The sequence below is a fragment of the Ceratotherium simum genome, chromosome 33, assembly GCF_057802395.1.
Source record: "Ceratotherium simum simum isolate JZ-2026a chromosome 33, ASM5780239v1, whole genome shotgun sequence".
NCBI lineage: Eukaryota > Metazoa > Chordata > Mammalia > Perissodactyla > Rhinocerotidae > Ceratotherium > Ceratotherium simum.
In genome coordinates, this window is record NC_141932.1 from 13281759 (window position 1) to 13294314 (window position 12556).

Here is a 12556-nt window from a genome sequence, read left to right on the forward strand (position 1 = left end):
TGGGGGTGGTAGTGGTTTGGGATTTCAGAGGGGAAGAAGACAATTCACATGGGGATAGAAATGCAAACGTTTGTCTGACAACTCTTTTCAGGGCCACCTACAGAGAATGTGGCCAGGGAGAGACAGAAATTTTGATAAGATGGGCTTGTTGGTGCCTTTCCTATGGTAAGACCTATTTTACATTATATTACAGCCATCATATGATAGTAACTCCTTCCTGGAACAGGTCTTCTATGTTAAATTCTTTAGGCAGTTTGGGGGAGGTCAAGTGTCCGTCAGAGAAAATAATCAAGGTAAAGAGACATATTTCAGGGTGGCCAAAGTTTGATCTCCCACAGAAGATTTTTATGACTTACATTTCCCGAGAGGAGGGGGCCCACCACGCCACATAGAGCCACATGGGGGGAAGCACCAGGCGTGGAGGAGAAGCCAAAGCCAGAGCCTTTAGTGGGGTTTCTGCAGGAGGGGCAAGCCACAGCAGGTGGAGCCATTTAGGATTGGCTAATTTGAATAATTCTGGAGGGCTTTGGGCTGCAAGGATGTCTCTAGTTTCCTGGCACCTGTTCCTGTGGTGACTTAGGGCAGCTCGGTGTGTGAAAGTTAGATAAAGGGGGTGGTTGGAAGATGTGGCCTCAGGATTGTTGGTTTGCATCTGAAAGGCATGCTAGCAGGCAAGTGGTTATTATCCTTAGGAATTAGCTGGCCCCGAGGCGGGTAGTCCCCCCTGGATCTGTCAAGCCCTCCAAAATGTCAAAACATCATAAGATACAGAAAATTCTAAAAATGATTCATATGCCTGTGAATGTGTTACCTCATGTGAGGTAGATGTGATTAAATCATGAATTGTGAGCAGGCGGCCCGGTGGGGCAAGTGGTTAAGTGCGCACGCTCCACTTCGGCGGCCTGGGGTCCGCAGGTTCGGATCCTGGGCACGCACCGATGCCCTGCCTGTCAAGCCATGCTGTGGTAGCGTCCCATATAAAGTGGAGGAAGATGGGCACGGATGTTAGCTCAGGGCTGGTCTTCCTCACAATAAATAAATAAATAAATAAATAAATAAATAAACAAACAAACCAATTATGACTCGTGAGACGGGGAGATGATCCTGGATTGTCTGGATAGGTCCAGCGTGATCTCAAGGGTCCCTGTGAGAGGGAGGCAGGAGGGAGATCCGACTACAGCAGGAGATGTGATGGAAGAGAGATTTGAAGATGCTACACTGCTGGCTTAGAAGCTGGAGGAAGGGAACACAAGCCAAGGGATGCAGTGGCCACGAGAAGCTGGAAAAGGCACGGGAACGCATGCTCTGGATAGAACGTGGACCTGCCGACACCCTGACTTTAGCCTGGTGAGACTGATTTAGGACTTCTTACCTGCAGAACTGTAAGAGAACACATCTGTAGTGTTTTAAGCCCCGAATTGTATGGTAATTTGTTACAGCAGCAACAGGAAACTAACACACCCCCTTTCCTGAAGCCCTCTGTTCTCTTTGACCTGTCCATCTTTCTGTCTCTCCCAGAAGCTCATCTCTCCAGGGTTCACTCTGTTGTCCTTCCTGCCTCTCCCCACACACCCCCCCTGCTCTACTTTGGCCAACCTGGCCTCCTGTGGTTCCTCCCCACAGACTTCTAGCACATTCTCAGCTAAGAGGTTTGCCTTTGCTGTTTCCTCTGCCTGGAACACCCTTCTCTCAGACACCCCTCAGCTCACCCTCTCACATCAGGTTTGGCTCAAATGTCACGTCCTCAGGAGGCCTTCTCTCTCTCCCACCCTGCCTCTCCCCACTTTGCCTTATTTTCCCCCATAGCCCTCATCTGTTTCTAATACACTCTGACGTTTCCTTACAAACTTTGTTACTTTCTATGGTAGACAGAACAATGGCCCCCAAAGACGTCCACATTCTAATCCTCAGAACCTGTAAATATGTGACCTCACGTGGCAAAAGGGACTTTACAGATGTGATTAAGTTAAGGCTCTTGAGATGGGGAGATGATCCTGGATTCCCCCAGGCAGGCCCTACATGTAATTACAAGCGTCCTTGTAAAGGGGAGGCAGAGGGAGATTTGACACACACAGAAGAGGAGGAGGACGCGACGTGAGGATGGAGGCAGAGATTGGAGTGGTGCAGCCACGAGCCAAGGAATGCAGGCAGCCTCTAGAGGCTGGAAGATGTGAGGAAATGGATTCTCCCCTGGAGCCTCCAGTGGGAACTGGCCCAACTTGGTTTAACACCATGACTCATTTCAGACTTCTGGGCTCCAGACCTCTAAGAGCATAGATGCGTGTGGTTTTAAGTCACTTAGTCTGTGGTAATTTGTTGCAGCAGCCATAGGAAACGAACACAGTTGGTCTATTTCAGGGTTGAGTGAGAAGTAGGGAGCCAGCGGTGGGAACGTGTTTGGGAAAGGGTGGCACATGGTTAATTATGATGCTCCAGGCCTCAGGCATTGGAGGTCCTGCCCCCTTACCTCCTGTCCCACTGTGCTGGGGTCGAGGGACTCCAGTCCTGGACCCTAAAGAGAGACGCAGCCCCAGTCTGGTCTCAGTTTCCCGAGACTCTGCTCTGAGCCTCTCTCTGGGTAGAGTCACTGGCAGACTCAGGGGCAGGGCGTCTGGGACCTGTACCCTCCTCCTCAGATCTGGGGACAGGGATCCTGAGACAAGACCATGTCACCCTCAACCCATCAGGGGGATACAGGGACTGTTTTTTAATCAAACCAGGGGTGTCCCCAATTGGTTCCAAAAAATGGGATGCAAATTGCATTCTTAGAAATCACACCTTATTTTTATTTTTATGAAACCCAGTGATTCCCCCCACATATAAATGTAACATAGGGTCAAAATGGAAAACCTAACAATGATGGAAAAGGAGGAAGAGGAGCGTGCAGTCTGCGTGGAGGGCCACTTGGCAGGGTCTATTAACATTAAATGTGGACCCTCTTTGTCCCTGCATTTCCACTTTTTGGAATCTCCCTAGAGACCTAGTTGAACTTGAACCCAAGGCAGGATGTGCAAGGATGTTCAACGCGGCGTTGTTTATCACGGCAAAAAAACTAGAAATGACCTAGATGCCGTCAATACGGAAATAACGAAATAAGTGAGGACTCGGCCCTTCTATGAAATGCGATGCGGCAGGTTAAAATTGTAAGACAGTGTCAATGACAGAATAAGTTCTCTGAGGCATATTAGGCGATAAAAGCAATTTGCAGAACAATACACACACCACGACATGCAATATTTAGATGAAAAAATCTACAACAGTATATATTTATAAAGGTTCAAATATGTGGGCAATACATAGGGAAAAAATCTGTGAGGAGACCCATCCAACAGACGAGAATGGGTCCCCCAGGAAAGGCGAGGACGCCCAAGAGGCTTTGTCTACAAAGTTGAGGGGGCAAGCTTTACCCCTTGGGACTCCTCCACCAAGAAAGAACCGGAAGTAGCATTCCGACACATTTATTCCTAGGTTTTATCATTGTAAAATTGTGTTGCTAGCATCATGTTTTTGTCTCCCAATTTCATATATATGTATAAATTACATTATATATGTATATATTCATTCCCCTCTGTGTGTGTATAAAATTCCCTCTATGTTATGTATATGTGTGTGTGTGTGTATTATATATAATCCTCTCTCTGTATGTATATGTGTGTGTATATATATTCGCCTCTGTGTGTGTGTAACATAGAGGGAATTACATATATATACATATATATGTGTATATATATTATATATACACAGAAACGTACATGGAGAGGATGATACCGCACATGTTACTTTATATCTTGCTGTTTTACACACGATTTTAAACACAAAGAAGCATTTGCTGTGGTTTCTCAAGCCCTTCATAAACATCACTTTGAATGCCCCCCTAAGAGTCTACGGGTGGATTATAATTTACTTCTCTGATTCCCTATTGTTGGACACTTGGTTTATTTCCAAGTTTTCGCTGGGATAATTACGGCTGTGCCTAGCACTGTTCCTGCCTCTTGGATCAATTCCATCATCTCCAGAACTGAGTACCTGACTGGTCAGGGGTAGTAAACACTTCATTCTGAAAATGATTTTCTTCCTTTGTGCTTACCCCAAAATCACATCCGTGTTTCTGGAGAGAGTTTGGAAACTACAGATAAGCAGAAGATGACAAGAAAAGCCATTGGCGGTTCTGTCACCATTATTTACTATAAATCCTCCCAATAATATAAAATTATGAATAGTTATCTTCCGTTTCTCGTTGAGAGTATATTACACTTCTGCATCCTGCTTATTTTTACTTAATACGTCATAAAAACATCTTCCCATTCCATTTAAAATGATTGCATGACATTCCATAATGTTGCTGTTCCATAATTTACAGAGCCTTTTCTCTAAAGCTTCCTATTACAAATATATAAAGTTTATTATTAAAAATATTGGTTATATCCAGTTTTGGGTTTTTTTCCTGTTACAGATAATGCAATAGAGAAAATCATTGTGCATAAACTTTTGTGCAGATCTTATGTCACTTCCTTAGAATAGAGTCCCAGAGGGCCGGCCCGGTGGCTTAGCGGTTAAGTGCACGCGCTCCGCTACTGGCAGCCCAGGTTCGGATCCTGGGCGCGCACCGACGCACCGCTTCTCCGGCCACGCTGAGGCCGCGTCCCACATACAGCAACTAGAAGGATGTGCAACTATGACATACAACTATCTACTGGGGCTTTGGGGAAAAAAAGGAGGAGGATTGGCAATAGATGTTAGCTCAGAGCCCGTCTTCCTCAGCAAAAAGAGGAGGATTAGCACGGATGTTAGCTCAGGGCTGATCTTCCTCACCAAAAAAAAAAAAAAGAAAAAAAGAAAAAAGAAAAAAAAGAGTAGAGTCCCAGAAATGGAATTACTGGGTAAGAATACCAAGTCAGTTTCTAGAAAGGTTAAATCATTGCCCCTTATTCACAATGAGCACAGTACGGCAGGCTCGGTCTCACCACATCCTTGCTATCACTGAATTTTATCATTTTACTAGAGCTTTGCTAAGGGGTAAGTGAAAAGTTGAATCTCATTTTTATTTTTATGTTCATTCATTGAGTCAAATATATTTATTGCCCACCCGCTACATGGTTGATGCTGTTCTAGGTGCAGAGGATACAGCAATGGACAAAATAATACACTCATGTCCCAGTGGGTGAGGGGACAGGAGACAGATGGTGGTCATTTCAGAGAGCCAAACGTACTATTAAGAGAGTAATAAAGAGAGAAATGTTTTTCCACAAGTTTGTAGTCCACTGCAGTTCTGCCTTGTGACTTATCTGTTCACTTCCTTTGCTCATTTTCTATTGGCACGGCCATTCCACATTTTCTATTTCTTTATCCATGCATCACATCTGTGGCAAAAACAATAGTAATAACATATATTGAACATCTGCTCTGTGACAGCTATTCTGGTAAATGCTTTACTCTTTTTGATCTCAGGCAGTTTCGCCCAGTAGGTGTTATCTTCATTTCACAGACATACAACTTGAGGGTCAGAGAGGTTAAGTAACTTGCCCAAAGCCACACAGTCTTGATGGAATAACTGGGATTCAAATGCACACAGGCCAGGTTCTTAACCACCAGACAGTTCTGTGGTTAAGATTAGTGATCTGATAACACTGACAACAGATAACACCGATTAGTTATCTTATTCGATCATTTGCTTCCCTGGCAATAACATTTTTTAAAGCTTTTTTATTGGATGACAATGTACATATATAAGAGAACACATTTCAGAAGAGCACAGCTTGATGAGTTAATTCTAAGTGGACACACCAATTATCCAGCACCCAGATTAAAAAAAAAAAACAAAAAAAGCCCGGGCCCTTGTGCCCTGCCCTCTCCCTGCAAGGCAATCATGCCCAGGACTTCTTGTACCTGGTAATCATAGTTTAACTGCTAGTTCTGAATTCTTAAAAGACATACTTAGGAGATGCCTTTGTTGAACCAATGGAGGATCAACATCACGAAGGCTCCTCTTTTCCCTTCATGCTAAAGGTATAATAAAACCCACAACCTTTTATTCTCTGCATTCAAAGAGTGTAGAGTGTTTGTCTCATTTCGATTAATAGCAGATGTGCAAACACAGGAGCACAAAGCCAGACGGCGACCTGGGGACAACTGGATGGACGGATAAAGGGCAGCGAGGTCACAGGGAACAGAGCAGTGTGGTCCCCCCGGGGCTATCAGAATGTCATCAGCCAGCGGGGAGCATTTCAGCCACTGCTTTGAAAGCTAAATTGAGTGTCACAGATGATCGGGGCTGGCTGGCATTCAGTTATTTTAATCCCACGTGAGATTGGTCCCAGATTGCCTCAGGCAGCCTCCAAGACGCCCCCAATAATCCCCACAGCCTAGTGTCCACGTCTCTATGTAGTCTCTGTACAATTGAATTATATTTAAATAGCTAAGTAACTGGTGGCTGCCATGTTGGAGAGTGCAGCCCTAGAATGCTAACAAGCCCACCCAAGGGCCATTTGACACTCTAGGTATGAGTAGGTGATTTTTTGTCTGTAAAGGGCCAGATAAATATTTTAGCTTTGCAGCCAGATGGTCTCCATCACAACTACTCAACTCTGCCAGTTGTAGCGCAAACAGAGCCATAGACAATACATAGAGGAATGGGCATGGCTGTGTTCCAATAAAACTTTATTTGTAAAAACAAGCAGTGGGCCGGATTTGGCCAGCGGCCGTAATTGGCCAACCTCCACTCTCGTGGAATGTACATTTGTTTGACTTACTATTTATTACTGATGAAGAGTCCCTACTCTGTAAAGTTAGGTGTTATTTTGTTTAAATCAAAACATTGAAATGATTGTTTTTTGAGTAGAAAGACGATCCCTAAAGTTACTGCCCTGAAGGTCTTTAACTGTTTTGTCTCTAACTCCATTGTCTCATTCTGGAATTCCCTCTTTCACTGACTATATATCTATCCATCAGTCTCTCACATCCTCCCTTGACAATTCTGTCATTCTTCTGATTCTCTCATTAATGTGTTACATAAATCTTTAACGTGCTTACTATGTATTTGTATGGATCATGTCTTTAACTGTTTTTTGAAAATTATACTTTGACAGTACTTTCTGAAATCATGCATAAATGCATAAAAGGAAATTCATAGGATTACAAAAGAAACCAACTAAAACACAGTGATCAAAATATTTAAAAGATTCATTTTTGACATAATATATATGCTTCTTTATTAACGTATTAAATAACAAGAACGAGCAGCATGTCTAGTAACTACTGTAATTTCAAAATCGTGAGAAGGGTAAACATTTAAAATTCTGCAACAACTGTGATGTGATTTGGAAATATCTGTGATTTCTCTCACTAGAATAATAGATTCCAGAATAAACAAGGTCAGAGGTATTCCCAATGCTACTGTGGCTTGTTAGCTACATTCATAATTGTATGAGTTATCCACTGCTGTGTACCAAACCACTGCAAAACTTAGTGGCTTAAAATGGTAGCAATCATGGGGCTGGCCCGGTGGTGCAGTGGTTAAGTTCACACACTCCACTTCAGCAGCTCAGGGTTCACAGGTTCGGATCCCAGACGCGGACCTATACACTGCTTATCAAGCCACGCCGTGGCGGCGTCCCACATATAAAGAAGAGGAAGATAGGCATGGATGTTAGCCCAGGGCCAATCTTCCTCAGCAAAAAAAGGAGGACTGGCAACAGATGTTAGCTCAGGGCTAATCTTCCTCACACACAAAAAATTAAGATCCAAGAGTGTAGGGATCTAAGATCTAAGAGATCTATTTGTGGAGATCTCATGTTAAGTGTTCTTACCACCAAAGAAATAAAGCAAAAACCTCACAAAGAGATTAATGTGAGTGTATACATATATCCAAACTCACCAAATTGTATACATTATACACAGTTTTTAAAATACCTATTATACCTTCATAAAGCTGGGGAAAAAGTGAGTGAATTTCTTATACCAGAATATAAAAAATTTCAAATGATGCAGACCTCACCATTCATTCCCACCCCCAATTTTGCTGTAAGTTTGTTTCATATCCTTGCATACCTTTGTCTGAGCATGTACACATATATGCCTCAAAAAGCAGCATTGGATTGTTGTTGCTTTTTATGTTTTTCTTTTATAAATAGTATCACACTGTACTTATTGTTCTGGAACTTGCTTTTTTCATTCTACAAGACATCTTCAAGCTCTTTCTCTGCCAGTCCATGGCTCTTTCTCATTCTTTTTAACAGTTGTATAATATTTCATAGGATGGACACACCCACTCCCCACTGATAAACACTGAGGTAGCTTCCAATTTTTGTGGCTCTTATGTAATTGATGATCAAAGACAAATAAATAAACGAAGGGCAGAGAGTGCCTGGGTGGTGGAGATGTTGCTTCAGATTCTATAGACAGATCTGCATGAATGTCTCTATCCCCCTCTAGATAGAATCCAGGGGACTGATCCAGATTTGGGGGCACAGCCCTTGGGTTCTTCCTTCAGGCCTGAGTTTGAGTCCCAGCCCTGTCACTTCCTGTGTTTGTGGCCTTGGGCAAGGATCATAACCTCTCTGAGCCTCTGTTTTCTCTTCTATAAAATGGGCTGATAATAATATCTTCCTCTGAGGGTTGTTATGACAACACATGATGCCCAGTGAGTGTTCAGAGTGGTGTGAAGAGTCAAAAAGTGCAACTACTTTTCTTATCAAGTTAAACACATCCCTGCCCTCTGATCCAGCAACCCAGCGCCTAGGTATTTATGGAAGAGTCATGAAAACTTACATCCACATCGAGACCTGTACACAGGTGTTCACAGAAGCTTAATTCATAATCGCTCCAAATTGTAAAAGACCCAACAGGAGATGGATGAACAAACTGTGGTCCATCCACACCACGGAATACACCTCAGCAATAAAAAGGAATGAACTATTGACACATTCAACAATACAGATGCTCCTTGAAATCATTATTCTGTGCAAAAGGAGGCAAACTCTAAAAATGACATGACTCCGTTCATGCAAAGTTCTAGAACAGGCAAAATTGATCAATAGTGAAGGAAAGCAGATTGATGCTTGCGGGGGTGGGGGGGGTAGGAGGCTGACTGGGAAGGGGGGCAAGGGAATTTTCTGGAGAATGGAAGTGTTCTCTATCTTAGTTGGGGTAGTGCCCGCACAGGTGTGCGCGTTTGCCAAAACCCGCCAATCTGTACTGGTGAGACCTGTGCATGTGACTGTATGTAAATTATACCCCAGTTAAAAGTGAAGTAAAATGTTGTTATTAATATCACTGCCCTTGCTGCTTCCTTCTTCATGCGCGTGCTAACTGGCCTGCCGGGATGGAGATCTGTTTGCCAGCCAAATGAATGAATGAGTGAGTGAATAGTGAGTGAATGAGTGAGTGAGCGAATGAGTGAGTGAATGAGTGAAGGAATGAATGAGTGAGGCGATGAATGAGTGAGTGAATGAATGAGTGAGTGAGTGGATGAATGAGTGAGTGAGTGGATGAATGAGTGAGTGGATGAATGAGGGAATTAACAAATGAGTGAGTGAGGGAAAGAATGAGTGAGTGAGTGAGTGAGTGAGTGAATGAGTGACGTCTGAGGCAGCATCGTGGGCTAATGGAATATCCCTCCCGAGCCCCTCTCACCCCAGTGGCCCCTTGATCTTATAAAGGAGGAGGAGGCTGTGCGCCCCCTACCCTGGCCACCCGGGCCAGCGGACCCTCAGCTCCTCGGTTCAGCAAAGAGCCTTCTAACAACCTCACCCGCGTCCCCTGCTTGGGCCTCTCCCCCATGTCACCCCAGCCTCACTCCTCCAATCACTGGACACACAATTCCTGAGCATCTTCTGTGTGCAGACACGGGGAAAAGAGCTGGAAACAAGACAAAGATCCTGCCCTCAAGACTCCATAAACAAACGTGCAGCCTGATGTCGGGTAGAGCTAAACACATTGAAGAAAAATGAAATGGGCTAAGGACCTGGAGACGGTGACAGTTGGGGCCCCAGTTTTGGTGGCCAGGGAAGGCTGCTCTGGGAAGGCCACATGTGGGCACAGGCCTGATTGAAGCAAGGAGGTCGGCCAGGTGGAGATCTGGGGAAAGGGCATTCCCTAGAGAAAAACAGCTAGTGCAAAGGCCCTGGGGCAGCTTCCTACTTAACACAGTTTGTTCAAGGAACAGGAACGAGGCCTGCATGGGTGAAGGGGGATGAGCGAAGGGAAGAAAGCCAGAGATGAAGGCAGAGAAATATTGAGGAGCAGATCACTTAGGGCCTTGCGGACCACGGGAAGGACTTGGGCTTTTACTCCGGGTGAGACGGGAGCCGTGGGAGGGTTGGGAGCAGAGGAGGGATGGGAGTTGACTGAGGTGTTAACAGGCTTCCCTGGCTGCCCTGACAGGAAGAGACTGGGCGTGAGGCCAGCAGGGAGACCACCAAGGAGGCTACTGCAATAGTCCAAGCAAACAGTGATGATGGGAGCAGAGGTGGAGAGGTGGTCAGGCTCTGGGAATATTTTGAGAGCAGAGCCAGCTGATGGATGGGATGTGGGGGTGTGAGAAAAAGATGGGAGACAGGAATGACTGGGAGGTGTCGGGCCCCAGTCACTGCGCTGGGAAGGCAGTGGGTGCGCCAGGTGGAAGTTTCCTAGATGTTCTAAGCTCTTTCACACCTCCGGGCCTTTGTGCATGCCACCCCCCTCGCCTGGAATGCCCTCCCTTCTCCACTTCCCACACCCAGCCTCAGCCTCACCCCTGCCCTTGTCACAGCTGAGCCCAAATGTCACCCTCTCTGGAAGCTTCTCTTCAAGCGACACTGGCTCAGTGCGATGTGCCCTCCTGCGGCCCCACAGCACCCTGCTCTTCTTCTTCTCCCAAATGGACAGTCAGAGTCCATCTGTTGGCAACTCGCGCCAAGTGGGCGACACTTAAGGGACTGGGGAGGGGCCACGGCTTTAATCTGGCAGCAAATACATTGGCAGGAAATGACCTAGACTTCCGTCCCTCATTCAGCAAATATTTATTGTGCCAGGAACTCTAGTAGGCACTGGGAGGACAGACAGATCTCTGCCCTCAGGGGGACCCACTGGGAGAGATGACAATAACTGAAGCAAAGAAGGGAAAGATCTAGTGTGTCATGTGGTGATGGAGAAACAAGAGGGATTCCATACGTGAGATGGGAAGGGGGATGTAGTTATTAATAAGGTGATCAGGAAGGGCTTCACTGAGGAGGTGACATTTGAGCTTCAACCTAAAGGAGGTGAGGAAGGAGCCATGTGGATATCAAGGAAGAGGAAACAGACAGTGCAACGGCCCTGAGGTAGGACCATGCTTAGAATATGGGAGGAACTTGGGGGAGGCCAGCGTGACCAGAGCTTGTGAAGAGGTGTGTAGAGAGGGCAGGAGCCGAGGTTCAGAGAGGGAATGGGGAGGGAGAAAACTATCTTGTAGGGCCTTGGGGACCATGTTGAGGACTTTGCTTTTACTCTGATTGAGATGGGACCAGGGGAGGGTTCTGAGCAGATGAGCGACAGGATCTGATTCAAGTTTTAAGAGGATCACCATAGGGCTGGCCCCGTGGCTTAGCGGTTAAGTGCATGCGCTCCACTGCTGGCGGCCCGGGTTCGGAGCCCGGGCGCGCACCGACGCACCGCTTCTCCGGCCATGCTGAGGCCACGTCCCACATACAGCAACTAGAAGGATGTGCAGCTATGACATACAACTATCTACCGGGGCTTTGGGGGGAAAAATAAATAAATAAAATTATATAAAAAAAAAAGAGGATCACCATAATAATAGCAATAATAATTGACGTTCCTACTAACAAGGAAACGAGCGAAGTGCTTTGTGCAAACAACGTTGGCAGAAGGCCCCTCCATCTATCCAGTTGTCTACGCCCTTGTAAGCATTCTAGACACTTCCTTCCTCCTCAGGCCCCGTGCCCAAACCAAAGATCGGTCCAGTCTGCCAAAACATCCTCAAGTAGTTTTTCAACAGCTTTATTGAGCTAGAATTCACACACCATACAAATCACCTATTTAAATTGTACAATTCAGTGATTTTTAATATATTCACCAACTTTGCAACCATCGCCACGGTCAGTTTTAGAATATTTTCATCACCCCAATAAGAAATCCCTTAACTCTCCCCATCCCAAGGCAACCACTAATCTACTTTCCGTCTGATTTGCTTATTCTGGACATTTCCTATAAATGGAATCCCACAACGTTTGGACATTTGTGTCTGGCTTCTTTCACTCAGCATAATGTTTTCAAGGGTCATCCATGTTGTAGCATCTATCAGAATTTCACTCCTTTTTGTGGCTGAATACTATTTCATTGTATGGATATACCACATTTTGTTTATCCACTCACCAGTTGATGGACATTTGGGTTGCATCCACGTTTTGGTTATTACGAATAATGCTCTATGAACATTCGAATAGAAATGTTGGTGTGGACATGTGTCGTCACTTCTCTTGGTTAGATACCTAGGAACGGAATTGCTGGACCATGTGGTAATTCTGTGTTTAACTTTTTGAGGAACTGCCAGACTGTTTTCTAAAGTGACTGCACGATT